The sequence below is a fragment of the Artibeus jamaicensis genome, unplaced genomic scaffold, assembly GCF_021234435.1.
Source record: "Artibeus jamaicensis isolate MK-2021 breed Jamaican fruit bat unplaced genomic scaffold, CSHL_Jam_final contig_797, whole genome shotgun sequence".
NCBI classification, from domain to species: domain Eukaryota; kingdom Metazoa; phylum Chordata; class Mammalia; order Chiroptera; family Phyllostomidae; genus Artibeus; species Artibeus jamaicensis.
The window spans coordinates 3,194,204-3,208,845 of record NW_026521977.1 but is presented as its reverse complement, the minus strand read 5'-3'; positions in this window follow the sequence as shown (position 1 = coordinate 3,208,845).

The following is a 14,642-nucleotide window of genomic DNA, read 5'->3' as shown; positions in this document are numbered from 1 at the left end:
AGTGGGAGCCTTTCATCTTTAAACCTGTTTACTGTCTGGGCAGTAGGGACTCAAACAGCAAGTAAAAGGATTTAGCAGTTATATTTTCAAGACTAATTTCTAAGCTGCCCCACTCCATATCCACACGTCTTCTCTTTTTGCCTATTTGATATCCAACCTCTTATATCACTGCAATGTCTTTTCCTTCCACCCTGTTTCTTTCAGCATTTGGTCATGCACATCTTCTTCTGGCTTTTGACTCTCCTTCTCCTGTTCAATTCAAACATGGCTTGGAGGGACTTGGCATATTGGTCTTTTTTCCAGGGCCCTCCCTCATGAAATGCTCCATGAATGGCCCTGTACCGATGAGCCCACATGTGTTTGTGTGTTGCTTTGACTGCAGCCACAGAAAAACCACAGTCAGGAGATACTCAGGCTCCCAACTTGATCCAGGGCTCCGATATGAGCACCATCCCAGTCAACTTAAGTTTATGAGAACATGTTCAGTCCTTGTCAATGCCTTTCCTCTGGGAACTGGATAGACCTATTTCTTGAGTTCTTTCACGATTGGTGGGAGTCCTGCTATGAAAGACCTGATTGGACACAGCTTAATGCTGCTACTGCCTGAGCATCAAGTCTCACTTGCCATCAGAGCTTCTCAATTTTCTCAGTTCCCCAACAACTTTCTCAGTTTTCTCAGTTCCCCTCATCAATTTTCTCAATTCCCCAACTGGAGTCTCTGTGCTTTGGATAATCCAGATATCTCAGCTAGATCAACCACCATAGCCAGGTCACTTCCCCAGTGTTTAGCCAAAGTAGTCCCAGCTTCATCTGCCTCTACTCTGCTTGCATTGCCAATGTTCCTTACTCTCTCCCCTGCTAGAGAGAATGATACTAGTAGAGTGATGGTCAGGCTGAGACCACACAAGATAATATTGTCTCTTTCCAGATTCATCGCAAAGCTCAGAAGATGCCTCAGAAAAAGAATCAGAGCTGTAGGTGGAGAGGAAATCTGAAAATAAAAGATTGCTAAATATTTTCCTAAAAATCACAATCTACAGAGACAATCACTTTGTAACATTTACTGAAATGTCAGTGTTCTCTAAGCTCTCAAATATCCATCCTGGTGATTAAGAAATCAACAATTAACATGCAAATCTGAAAGCTCTAGGCAAATTGAATATTAATTACTGACTTCATAAGTGGAGGCTGCTTGGCAATAGGAAAATAGTTCAGGATAATTAGAATTTAACAACCTTCAGACATAAAGAAAATATATACAAGGTTCTTGATGAATGACTTTGTTTTTATTTCATTATTGTATTATAAACATTCTTGGTTTTTCAAAGACCAAGGAGAGCTAGAAAAGGGGTGGTTTTGAATATGTGACATAGATCATGGTGACAAGTTCTTTCCTCCACTGAAAGCCTTTGGGGATGGCCAGATAGAAGTTAAGTTCTGCAGTCTTCAGATTGCAAGGTGACCTGTGTTAGTTCAGAAACAAGTACTGCACAGCAAACCTAAAAAATGACTAAGATGAATGGTTAAAACAAGTCACTATTTCAGATCACCTCATTGCTCTATAATCCTTGTAGTAAATGATCACCTGGGTGCCACTTCCTTCCTTTGCAGCTTCCAATCTCATATTTCAGCCCCTGTATTTTCAGAATCTTCCTGCTTCACCTCTTCTTGATCTGGCTCTGGGCCTTCGTTGCTGCCTTCACCGGTTCCTGGTTTCTGGCACTCACACGACAAGGCCCTCATTTCTGGGCATCTGGCCCCCTCTGTGGTTTATATTTCCTGACATCCTCCATGGACAATCTCTAAGTTTCTTCCCCCTTTTGTGTATAGTATTTGCTTGTCATCACCATTTCAAATTTAACTTCTTAATACAATTTTTGTCAAAAGATAACATTCCTACAGAAAAGCACATAAATTTAAGTGAGTTAAGTGAATTTTTACCAAGGAAACACACTCATATAACCCACATACAGGTTAAACAATAGAATGTTTGCAACACCCTGAAGATACCCAATGCCACCTTCCAGTCATTACTCCCACTCTTCTTTCTTAAGATAAACATATAACTTTGAATTTGATGTCATAGATTTTCAAATGTTTTGAACTCTGTAACTATATAAATAGGATCACCCAATATTCTTTGTGCCTTGTTTTTTTACTCAGTTTCATGTTATGAGATTTGATAATGTTGTTGCATATACCAAAAGTTCACTCATTTTCATTGCAATATTCTGTTGTATGATATACTGCAATTTATTTACCCATTCTGTTATTGATGAGCATTTAGATTGTTCCTACCGTTTGAGGAAATTGCTAAATTATGAGTTGTGAATACGGTTAACTTCTATAGACATTGCTGAACAGTTTTCTACAGTGTTTGTGAAAATTTGCACTTCCTGCAGTAGGATCTGAAAGTTCCAGTTGCTCCATGTCTTTGGCAACATTTGATATTTAAATAGTAGCCATTCTTTTGGGTGTACCTTGTGCTTTTAACTGGCGTGTCCTTGAAGAACATCCTTTTGTATGTTTGTTGGTGATTTGAAAATCCTCCTTTTCTATTTGACAGTCTGCCTTTTCCTTAACTTTTAAGGCATTCACTATGTGTTCTTGATACAGTTCTTTGTATATCACATATTCATATTGCAGATATATTTTACTAGCCTGAGGCTTGTTTTCATACTCTTAAATCTCCTGTCTATGTCTTGTCTTTTCATAAATAGAATTTCCAAATTTTAGTGCAGTTAAGTCAAAGATAAGACAAGGAAATATGGCCCAAATGAAAGAACAGAGCAAAGCCTCAGAGCTAACCAATCAGGACATTGCCAACCTAACTGATGGAGAATTTAAAGCCCTGATAATCAAAATGCTCACAGAACTGATTGAGCTTGGTTGAAAAATGAAATAATAAATGAAAGATACCCAAAATGAAATAAAGCAAAATATTCAGGGAACCAAGAGTGAAACAAAAATGAAACTAGAATTCAAAGCAACCATTTGGAATAAAAGAAAGAAATAAACATCCAACTGGATCAGAATAAAAAAACAAGAATCCAAAAAAAAAAAAAGAAAAGAGGCTGAGGATTCTCTGGGACAACCTGAAACGTTTCAATATCTGAATTACAGGGGTGCCAGAAGGAGAAGAGGAAGAGCAAGAAATTGAAAACTTACTTGAACAAATAATGAAGGAAAACATTCCCAATCTGGCAAAGGAAATAGACTTCTAGGAAGTCCAGGAAGCCCAGAGAGTCCCAAAGAAGTTGGACTCAAAGAGGAACACACCAAGGCACAACATCATAAAGTTACCCAAGATTAAAGACAAAGAGAAAATCCTGACAGCAGCAAGAGAAAAGGAGACAGTTACCTACAAAAGAGTTCCCATAAGGCAATCAGCTGATTTCTCAAAAGAAACCATATGGGCAAGAAGGGGCTGGAAAGAAATATTTAAAGTCATGAAAGGCAAGGACCTACATCCAAGATTACCCTATCCAGCAAAGCTTTCAGTTAGAATGGAAGGGCCGATAAATTGCTTCCCAAATAAGGTCAAGTTAAAGGAGTTCATCATCACCAAGCCCTTACTATGTGAAATTTTAAAGGGATTTATCTAAGAATAAAGAAGATAGAAATATGAACAATAAAATGATAACAAACTCATAACTACCAACAAAGGAACCTAAAAGAAATGAAAACAAAAACTAACCGAACAGAATCAGAGAAATGGACATCACACAGAGGGAATTCAGTGGGGAGGGGGAAGGGAAGAATGGGGGGAAAAGGTACAGGGTAGAAGAAGTACAATTAATAGGTATAAAATAGATGGGGAAAAATAAAAAATGGTATAGGAAACAGCGGACTCAAAAAACTTACATGTACAATCCATGGACATGAACTAAGTGGGGGGATGCTGGAGGGTTGGGGGGCCAGGATAGAGGGGGGATAAAAGGGGAAAAATTGGGAAAACTATAATAACATACTCAATAAAAACTACTTAAAGAAAGAATTGCTAAAGGGAGTTCTCCAAACTGAAATGGAAATATGCTAAACAGAACAGGACAATACATGAAAGTAAAAAATCACACTGATAAAGCTAAACAAGTATATAGTCATGAAAATTTGTTAGTGGACACTATTTATTCATGGATAGACAAAACAGAATAATGTAATCCTGTAACAGTGTTGTGTAAATTACTTTGAAACCCAGAATAAAAGTACTAAAAATAACTACAACCATAAAAATTTGTTCATGGATACACAACATAAAAGGAGTCAGTCCTGACATTAGTGACATAAAGTTTGTATAGCCAGGGAGTAAAAGGGTAGAGTTTTTGTGTGTGACCTTATAGACAGAAGATGCACCACCAGGGAAAAGGCTGGCATCTCTTTCTCTCAGCTTAGGGGCCACTCTGAACAAGCAAGGGAGCCTTTCATCTATGGGGTGGGCACAGGATGGTGCACAGAATGTGGAGTCTTACAGACTCATAACCCCTTGTCTGCACTGGCCACCAGAGTTAGGCTGACATTTTTCCTAGACAAAGAAAGAACCAAGTAAAGTAACAGCCATGAGAAGGTGAAGAGCTGGTCTTCTTGTGTACCTGATGTATTTTAATAATGCAACTGGGCAAGCCATTCCCTCTCTCTCTTTTTTTTTAATCTATCCATTCTTAAAAAAAAACCTTTAAAATATAAGGCAACCAACCAGGGCCTTTCACCATAATATCAGGATGCCAATCTTAGTGCCGCTTGGGGTGTATTGTAAACTGAAAGGTGAACTAGAAGTCAGCTTTATTTCACCTTTCCTGTTCCTTGGGTGGTAAAAACATATCTTAAGAAGCTGGCGAGAGCAGTGTCTCCCTGCAAGTTGGGGAGCCTGCTGAGTTGGTCATGGGACGGAGACAATAGTCGTGCCAGGGGAAGTCCCATCACATCTGCCCAGCACACACTCCTGTTTCGTGTCTCAAGGGAAAATGCCTCAGGAGGAGTGGGTGCTGTGTCACCCTCTCTCCCAGTTACTTCATGTGATGAATGATTTAGGCAGGAGGTCAACACAGAGAGGCCCACTCTAATTACGCTCATGAAAGAGGAGCTGCTGAAAGCGCCTCTACTGGATTATTGATGAAGATGGAGAGGAAAGAGGTTTGGAAATAAAGACCTGTAGTGAAAAGGAGCCAGGTGATGCAAAGGCAAGGAAGAAGAAAGGCACTGGAGAGGGGAGAGGGGCAAGAGAAAAAGACCAAGACTGCTGCTGCAGCTGGGGCGTGGAGTGGGGGCATGGGCAAGGTCAGCGGGAGAAGGCAGCTGGGAGGTGCTGAGTGAATGGCAGCGCTGCTTTTCTGTCATCATTACAAACCACTGGGGCTGGGATCTCAGCTTCTGCTGAGAAGAGATGCATTTCTGTTGATGCTCACGTGCAAGCTGACCCCAGCTGACGATGGAGCGGCTGTATATCCACCCTTATGGTTCTGGCATGGGAGAATTCTACAAAGTGGAACTAACCCCACTGCTGCCATGGAGTGTAAAAAACACCTTCCGTCCTGTGGGATTTTGTCCTTCTGAAGTGACCTTCCACGTACATCCTCTGGGACCTTCCTCTGATCATCATTCCCCTCCCTCGCCTTTTAAATCTCAGTTGTCCCCTCTCCTCAGGGACCTTCTCTTTCACCTTTAAAACAAAAATTCGTTTTCCTTAAGCTTGCTTAACCTCTTCAAGCCTCAGTTTGCTCAAATGTCAAATTGGAGCTAGTGCCGTCTCCCTTGCAGGGCTTTGAGGAAGTAGAATTAGGTAGTATTATGGAGCACAGCCAGTTGTGGGAGGTTTCGATCACTGGGGTGTATTTTTCTTTTCTTTTCAGTTTTCCTTCAAAAACTGAGCTGTCCAATATGATGGCATTAGCCACAGGTGGCTGCAGACACTTGAGATGTGGCTGGTGCATTTGAGATGGACCAGCTATGTGTGAAGCATCAGGACTGCATCGTAACACCTGAAAGCCCCTTTAGTTGTAATTCCTACTCCGGGCCACGTTCAAATTTAGTTTCTTTTTTCCATTCACATCATCTTGATTCATGTTATATGTACTTCTTTCCAAGATATTTCCAAGACATAAATTTTATATATGTCACATGGCATATACACATATATTTTTTTAATTGTTGTTCCCCCAACCCCAGCCATCCCCACCTCCCTCTCCTGATTCCACACCCCCCTTGGTTTTGTCCATGTGTCCTTTATAGATGTTTCTGAAATCCTTTGCTCCCCTTTCCCCCATTGTACGCTCCTCCCTCCCCCCTAGTTCCTGTCAGATCATTCTTAATTTCAATGTCTCTGGTTATATTTTGCTTGCTTGTTTGTTCTGTTAATTAGGTTCTGCTTAAAGGCATACACACATATTTAATGTAATAGCTTATTGACGTATAATTCATATATCATAAACTTCACCCCCTTTACAGTGTACAATTCATTGGTTTTAGAATATTCAGAGAGTTGTATGACCATTGCCATGATAGAACTCCAGAACCTCTTCATCACCCCTACAAGAATCCATGTACCCGTTCCTGTCACTTCCCATTGCCCCATCCCCTTAGTAGGTGCCTCCTGGCACCCACTAGTCTGCTTTCTGTCTCCATGGACTTTGCCTCCTCGGAATATTTCATACTAAATGGACTTATACAATAAGTGACCTTTCACATAGCTTGTATTTTATATAAGACCATCCCATGTATCATCTCCACATCCTGTGACAACCCATGAAGTGTATTTTGTGTGATGCAGTAACAAGTAATGCATAGAAACTTAGTTTGATTTTCATATATATGTAACCTTATGACTGCTTTGGAAAATACTGTCTCCATGTCACAGGTGAGGAGCACAGAGAGGTTACATAGAGGCCTAGGGTCCCCTTACTATTAAATGAAAGAGCAGGGACTCATGTCCAGATTGTTTTCTTTCCCTTTAATCTCCAGTGTAAGGTATGTGGGGATCTTTTTAGAAATCTTTTTTTCTCCTGTGAACAGAGCAAAGTATATGACACTCATTTATGTATTTATGAACTGGATGAATAATCCAAGCAATTAATCAGCTGAGATATCAGGTGACAGGGAGAGGGGAGTGGCCTCTGAACCCCAGGCATTAGCCTGCTGGGCCTCAGACTGGCTGATGCTGTGGCTGACGCTGAACAATAGCGCAGGCCCAGCAGGTCTTGCCACTCCTGCTGTGTAGTATGTGCTGCCTGTCTGCCCTGGGGGTGTGCTGCTGTCAACCATGGCCCTCCTCCTTACTGGGCTATTCCTGTGTCACCAGGGTGCATCAGTGAAGCCTCCCAGGGCACCCTTGAGGGCTGCATGCTTCAGGAGGACAACTTCCTACAAATCAGAATAGATGAAAATAGGAACCCAGCAGTTACTTGGGTCGCCTAGAATAATTTGAAGTATGAATTGACTTCTTAGCTGGAGACACTATTGATGTCTTGCTTCTCATTTGTGATTCATTGTGCACATTATCTCATGTGGAAAATTAAAGGCAAATTAACCCCTCTGTGCAGCCTAGGCTGGAGGAATGGACAAGGCTCCTGTTCACAATGCAAAATTTTAGGGTAAGAAGGAGGCTAGCTACAGGGCCATGGCACAGGGGACACCATGTCCCTGGTGCCTGGGAACTTCGGCAGCCCATACATGGGTCACATCAGCCCTAAGAGCACCAAAAAGGGAGCACCATGCAATTCATTGAGATCCATAGCTTTATGGTGACTGTGTTGTGACAACCAGGTGGGAAAGTAAATCAGACAAAAATAAGCAAATTAATTAATAGGAGCTCCAATCCCTGGCAAGGGTGCCCTATTTCTCCCAGAGTTCTGGAAACATCTTATTTATTTTTTGTTTTTGACAGTTTTTTCCCCATTACTTGTTATGTCATCGTTTGGCTTCTGATCGTATCACTTTCTTAAACCTCTGGTCTTCCCCGCTTGCCGTCCCCTCTCACCCCTGCTCCCCCAGCACATATTTCCTGCCCCTCTTTAGTCTCTGCTCTAGACACACCGACTTTTAGTCCTTCCCAGTTTCACTCAGCCCCAGGGGCTTTGTACACAGTTTCCTCTGCGTTGTATACACATCTCTTACTTTTTCTCTGAACGAGACTCCATTCAGTTTCACTTCCTTGGGGAAACATTTTCTGATTTAAGACCTCTCACCTCAAACCGTTATATGGTCTTAGTCTCCTATATTTCTCTATTAATAGCATTTGTCAAAACTGCAATTAAATAATTAGTCTGTAATTAGTTGTTCTGTGCCTGCCTTTCCTGCTGCACTGTTAGCTCTCAGGGAGCAGAGACTGTGTCAGTCCCATTCACCTTTGTATGTCCAGTGTCGAGCACATTGCCTTGGGTACAGTAAGTCCTCAAAAATGCATTGGATGAATCAATATCTTTCTTGTATTTTTTTTTTTTTTGCTGTGGCAAGTGGTTATTTCTGAGATTTAAACTTGGCACTTCTAGGAGAAACTAATTACTAGGTACATTTAGTTCTGAGAATCACATTTTAACCCATATGTAAGCCAAAGAACTTCACAGTCTAATCTTGGTGCAGTGTCTCATGCAAAGAAGCACAGTTCAGCACCAAAATAAATGTTCCTTCCATTTCTAGCTCATCTTTCTCTCTCTGTCCTAACCTCTAATTTCTGACAGTCTCTTTATTGGGCATATTGACTCTGGCTCCTTGATTGAGCTGAGTGTGCAATGACGGCCCTTACCTCTCGGAAACTTGTAGCTTGATTGGTTAGAAGTGCCTTGCTGTATTCCATGCAAGAGATTACAGTAACTTGGAAACCCATGAGGTGGACACATTTAAGATATTTTAGGAGGTAAAATTGATGAGAGTTAGAAAAAACTTTAGGGTTGACACTCCACATCAGCCATAATCCAGATTGCTAGTCCAAGTTACTCATGGTAATTTCATCATTCTATTTTCTGGGGATTAATATTACAATGGTCATGTGATAGTCATGTGATTCAGTGCTGTCTGTTTCTGAGACATGAGAAGTCCAATGGGGGCTTTTGGGGAACAACAACCCTATTCTTAGAGAGAGACCCACAGAAGAAAACAATATCACTCTTGTGCCGATGAATGTGAACCAAGAACTTGTATTTGACCATGGTCTCTGAGTACTTGTATCTCTGACCACCACTGCTACAAGACTGGGGGTGGGGACAGCCACAGGAAGGCCGATTTACGGAAAGCAGCTGAGCCTTTGCTGACATCATTGAGTTGCTGGTTGTAGTGCATCAGAGCCCACCCTACCTGGAATTTGGACATGTGATATAATAAACTTTTCCAGTCTTTAAGCCATTTGGCTAGATTGATATCAAGTGGGTGGCAGTGGGAGCTCAGTGGACACAAAGGTGTCTTTGTCTTGCTGGCAGCTTTCCAGAAACAGGGACCATGGGCAGTAGCCTCATGTCACTTAGTTTCCTTGTAGGGCTAGAGCTCCCAGTTTCCCTTCTGCCCTGCTCAGGGATGGAGCGGAGGTAGCAGGGGAAGGCCTCCATACATATAGTTGGGAAGCGATGGAAAATGACCCAGATCGAACAAGAAATATTGAATTCCTCTTTTGGGCTTTCAATCTACATTGATCTGGGAAGGTTGTTACTTAATAATTTATTTATTTTTAATCAGCTTACATTCTACTCTTACTCTTCTCAGATTAAATATTTTGAGGCATTTCCTCTACAAAGAAATACCATATTACAGTAACAGTAATAGAAATCGACATATAGGAAAGGGCAAAAAGAATTTTCTATGATCTCACAACCAACACAAATTGTTTTCTTTGCCCATGCTTCCTTGAAATTCTTGTTCATATTTTTTCAAAAAATGAACAGAATGGTAATCAAGGCCCAGGCAGCATTAATTTTTTTTGTGGTGTGTATGACATCCACGCTGCAAAGTGCCCATATCTGTACCGCTTGATAATTACACATGTGTTCACTCTTGTAACCGCCCCAGTTCAAGATACAAAACTCTTGACTGGGTATTGTTCTGTAGTTTGATTTTCAAATTTCATGTCATATAGAATCATGTTATCCTGCTGTTTAAGAATTTTTTAGTATGCAACATTGTCTTCATACTGCTGACGATTAGAGGCTTTAAAATTCAATCAGATATCCGAGCCAACCCACATTACTGCATATTAAGAATGTTTACAGTTTTCCGGATTGTAAATAACGTTTCAACGATCTGTACAGGTCAGAAACTGGCAGCCAGCCTGTAGGATGGATCCTGCCCACATACCCATTTTGTGAGTCTTGCATAATGTCAGCACACAATCTTTTTAATAATATCCGAGAAGAAATTTTAAAAAGAATGTCTGACTTTTGTTGTAAACTTTTAAAATCTGAGAGAACTCACGTGGGAATCTGGATTTCTTGATTCCTGATAAAACAGAAGGTCTGGACACATGGTCCGCATTCCTGGGAGTGGCAGTCACATGGAGATGGGGAGGGGCTGCCCTTCCTGGAGGGGAGTGTGCTCCCCGTTTGCCACAGTCCCTGTGACTCCCGATTTTTCAGGCCCGTTCACTGATTAACAGCATCTGCCTTGGTCTAGTGGGCACTTGATTTCACAGTCCCTGGCATATGGCTTCTTTTTTCCTGATTCTTGTAAAGATGTCAATTATGCATGAGGTTGCTGATAACCCCAAGGAAATGATAAATAGAAGCACATTTACAAGAGCATAGTGAAAAAGAGCATGGCTATTGTGTCCAAGGTACCCTAGTAGCAGTTGCTGCTTGTGACTGTGGCCCAGTTACATGCTCTATGGGCTTCCATTTTCTCAGGCTTCAGGTGAGAACAATGGCTCCCACTTCACAGAGCAGTTGGGATGCTCTAGTAGAGCTTAGCACACAGTAGGCCGTCAATAAGTGGTTAGGTAAAAAAAAAAATCTATTGAACATTGTTAATGGATTTAATTCTAGTTCTTGAAGAAGAACCAGAACATTTATTCTCATAAAAATAAGATTCAATCTCCTCTGGATTTCTAGTTTATCCAAAAGGTCTTCAGAGACACCTATAAAGTTTTAGTAACAGCAACAGTAGTAATGATAAGTGGATAGGATTTAATAATGTGTCTGAGTGTCTAAAGAGTGACCTTCATATTGTGATTTAATTGAGATGGTAAATTAAAACTGCGCTGCATTGCTCCACCGTATTAAGGAGGTTAAAACGGGAGGGAGATGGTCCTTAACGTAATTATTGGAGCTGATTTCTTTTAGGAGAATCATAATTGCCAGCTACTCTGTCTGGCCTTTTCCAGTTGATTTTTAACATGTCCAGAGATTCTTCGGGGAGAACCTCTAGTAACACAGAGACTTGTGTCCAGCGTTTTGAGAGCACGCATTAGTGGCCTCTGTAGAAGAAATCTTTCCGAGAAGATGATTCGTCTTTGTTTTAGTTCATGGTTCCACCACCTACCAGAAACCTGGGAGCCATACTTATCTTTTTTTCCTCCTCCACATCCAATCTCTCAGTGAGGCTGTCAGTTCTCCTTCCTAAATCTCTCTCAATTCAGTTTACTTCCTCCCATCTAGAGCAATGCCACCCCCACCGAAGTCGCAATGCACCCTGTCTGTAAACATCAAAAGGGTGATCTTTTAAATATGCAACTCATATTACCCTGCTTCTCAAAATTCTTCCATGACTCCTATTTCACTTCAGATAAAGTTTAAACTCCTTATTATTACATGCAAGGCTCTGTGTGATCTGTCCCTGAGCAACATTGATCATTTTTTTTATACCAAGTTCTTACTGAGCTCAGAGGCTTTGCACACGCCTTACCTCTGCCTGGAATCCCGGCTCCTGCCCCAGGTTCTCCATCTTTCTTTGTAAGGCTGGTTCTTCAGGTCTCAGGTTAAAAGTCATGATTTCACCCCAAGGAGGCCCTTCAAGTACCTGCCTTACAGCATCCCGTGCCTCATACCCCTCACACACTCCGTAGTGATTGTTTCCAGCTGGTTGTCTGGTTCCCCATACTAATGTAAGTTTCACAAGCACTGAGGCCACGCCAGTCTCATTTACCAGTTATATCCCCAGCTGCCAGCACATTGATAGCGAGCATCAATAAGTATTAATTGAACAAAACAAAGAAAAGATGGATGTAACTGCTGTGAAAATTCAAAGTAGTCTCTGGAAGACTTTTCTTGAATGTAATGGCCAGAAAGAGCTTTAACCTAACCAGCTACACCAGTGTGTGTATGTGGTTGGTATTGCTCACAGAGGGGAAGGTTTCAAAGGATCCAGAAAAATTGAGAACTAGAGACCAAGATATTGTCAACTTATCTAGCACTGTTAGGGGAGGTCCTGGGTTCTAGACCAATTACCACTTACAATTTTCTTTGAAAATCAATGGCTAAGGACTTGGTTTATTAATCAGTACCCTGTAAGTTCAGTTAGCATGCATTAGAATGCTTAAGCTAATCATTTCCGAGAGCTGACAAGTCTCATCAGTGGGTGAGGGTGTGATGCACCTTGGTCTCTCACTGGCACTCAGCCCTGATGACTACCCACCATTTGGCTCTGACCCAGCTCTCACTCTGCTCTTACTCAGGATATTCAGCTCTGGTCCTGCCTACTCTGTCACTACTTTCTGGCCCTGGGGCTTTCTCCCACCAGCTTGTACCAGCTCTCGTCTTCCCGTTGTATGCCTTGTTATAGGAAACTCAAAGGACACATTTAAAACTTAAGAACCATTAAGTCAGCATACGTCTTTATATCAATAGAGAGAAACTAATTTATTAACCTGGCAGCCCCTGCTGGCGAAATAGGATATTATACCCAGCTCTATTACATGTTACAAGTGTCCAGGTGAAAAAAGAAAGCAAAATTCTAGGAGATACGAAGTGGGACTTGTGAACTGCTCAAATGTAGAAGAATACTGCGTTCTGGAGAGTAGGGACAAGGCAGGATTAATAAAATGAGAATATGTACAAAAGAAAAGTAAATTTCTAGATCTACAGCATATCTCTCTTAGGGCCACGACCAGCTAGTTTCCTTCCATTATTCTGGAAAAAGTGGAGGAACTTACTCTTCCTGGTCTTTATTTTCCGATCTTTGCTTTGGGTTTAATCATTATTTCCAGACCGAAGGGACCTCCTCTTGGGAGCTTTTGCTTTGATCTGATAACTTGTAGCTCATGCGAATGAGAGTTGCTCGGAATCCCAGGTCAGACAAGTCTGGCCCTGATTGTTGCTGGCTGCTTTCCGCTCCAGGCCTGCGCTCATGTGGGATCTTAGGGAAAGTCGTGAAGTTGAACGTATTTATTATCTATGAACTTATTCTAGCTTGACTGTGCCATATACAACTCTCCGAGTCTCCATCACTTCCTCTTCCTTTAGGCTCACTTACTCTCATACTTGAAAAAAGGAACAAAATAGAAAAAGGGTAGTAACAATAATGATAATGGTATCAATCAGGATTCACTCAATAAAAAGTTAAGTGACAAAGATCTGGGTTCAAATCCTAGCTTTGCCACGTATGAACTGTGGTTCGATTTGCTTTTAGTAATATTAAAATTGCAAGGTTATTGTGAGAATTAAAAAAGTATGCAGTGTACCTTATATATTGTTTGCACTCATTGCCTTTCCTTAAAGTTATCGGTATATGTAAGGATTAAAGCCAAGATGCTGCTTTAATGGTGTAATTTCAGGCAGTGGGTGGCATAGATATTTTTGGATTGCCATTCCTCCATGTGCTCCTGACATTATTGCATAGAGGTGACTTCTTACTCTGCTTACAGATAATGGCACCTGGGCTTTGCTACTGTGATTTCAGTTTGATGATCATTCCTGGTCCTTGGCTCTGGCCTATGTAATCGATCCTGTTCAAAGACACGATGGAAGAGAGGTTCTGTAAGTTTGGTTCAGTTCTATTAAATATTTCTCAAATTCCATTCCTTCTTCTCCAGTTCCTCACCACTGTCATGGTTAGCAACCCATCATTTCCTATATGCACCACTGCACCATTCGTGCCGCTGGCTCTAACTCTCCTGTTCATCCCTTACATAGCAGACACAGTGATCTTTCAAGAATATGCGTATGATTCCATCAACTCTCTACTTAAGAGCCCTCAGCAGTCCTGTGATTTCTAGCCTTCATGGATCTCAGCCTCTGTTGGCATAACATGCTGGTTTGTCACATCAGTTGTAAGGCAGATTCATCCATCTATCCATTAAACAAATATTTATTGAGCATCTACTATGTGTCAGCTACTGTGGTAGATTAGGTGCTTGAAGGGCACATCAGAAAAAAAATTTCTGCATGTTGTCAGAAACTTCTTAGAAATAAGAGTTAAGGTCCTGAAGATTGTGAGTGATTTATCTGTTTGAATATATAGTGGTTACATATTTATTTCTGCAGTAACATTTCCCTAAATCACTTGCATGGTGAGGTGCTCCTTAATGGGGAATGGAAGGGGAATTTATAGCTACTAGTCAGGGAATTGTGTGTAAATCTGGGTATGCCTTTGGCAGTGTGCATCTGAACAGAATCATCATCTGTCTACAGAAAAAATGTTAAGTATTGCTACTTGTCTACAGGATAGGGTACAAAGCTTTTAGCCTTCATTATTTGGCGTCAGCTTACTCCATCAGACCCATTCTCTGCCATTTG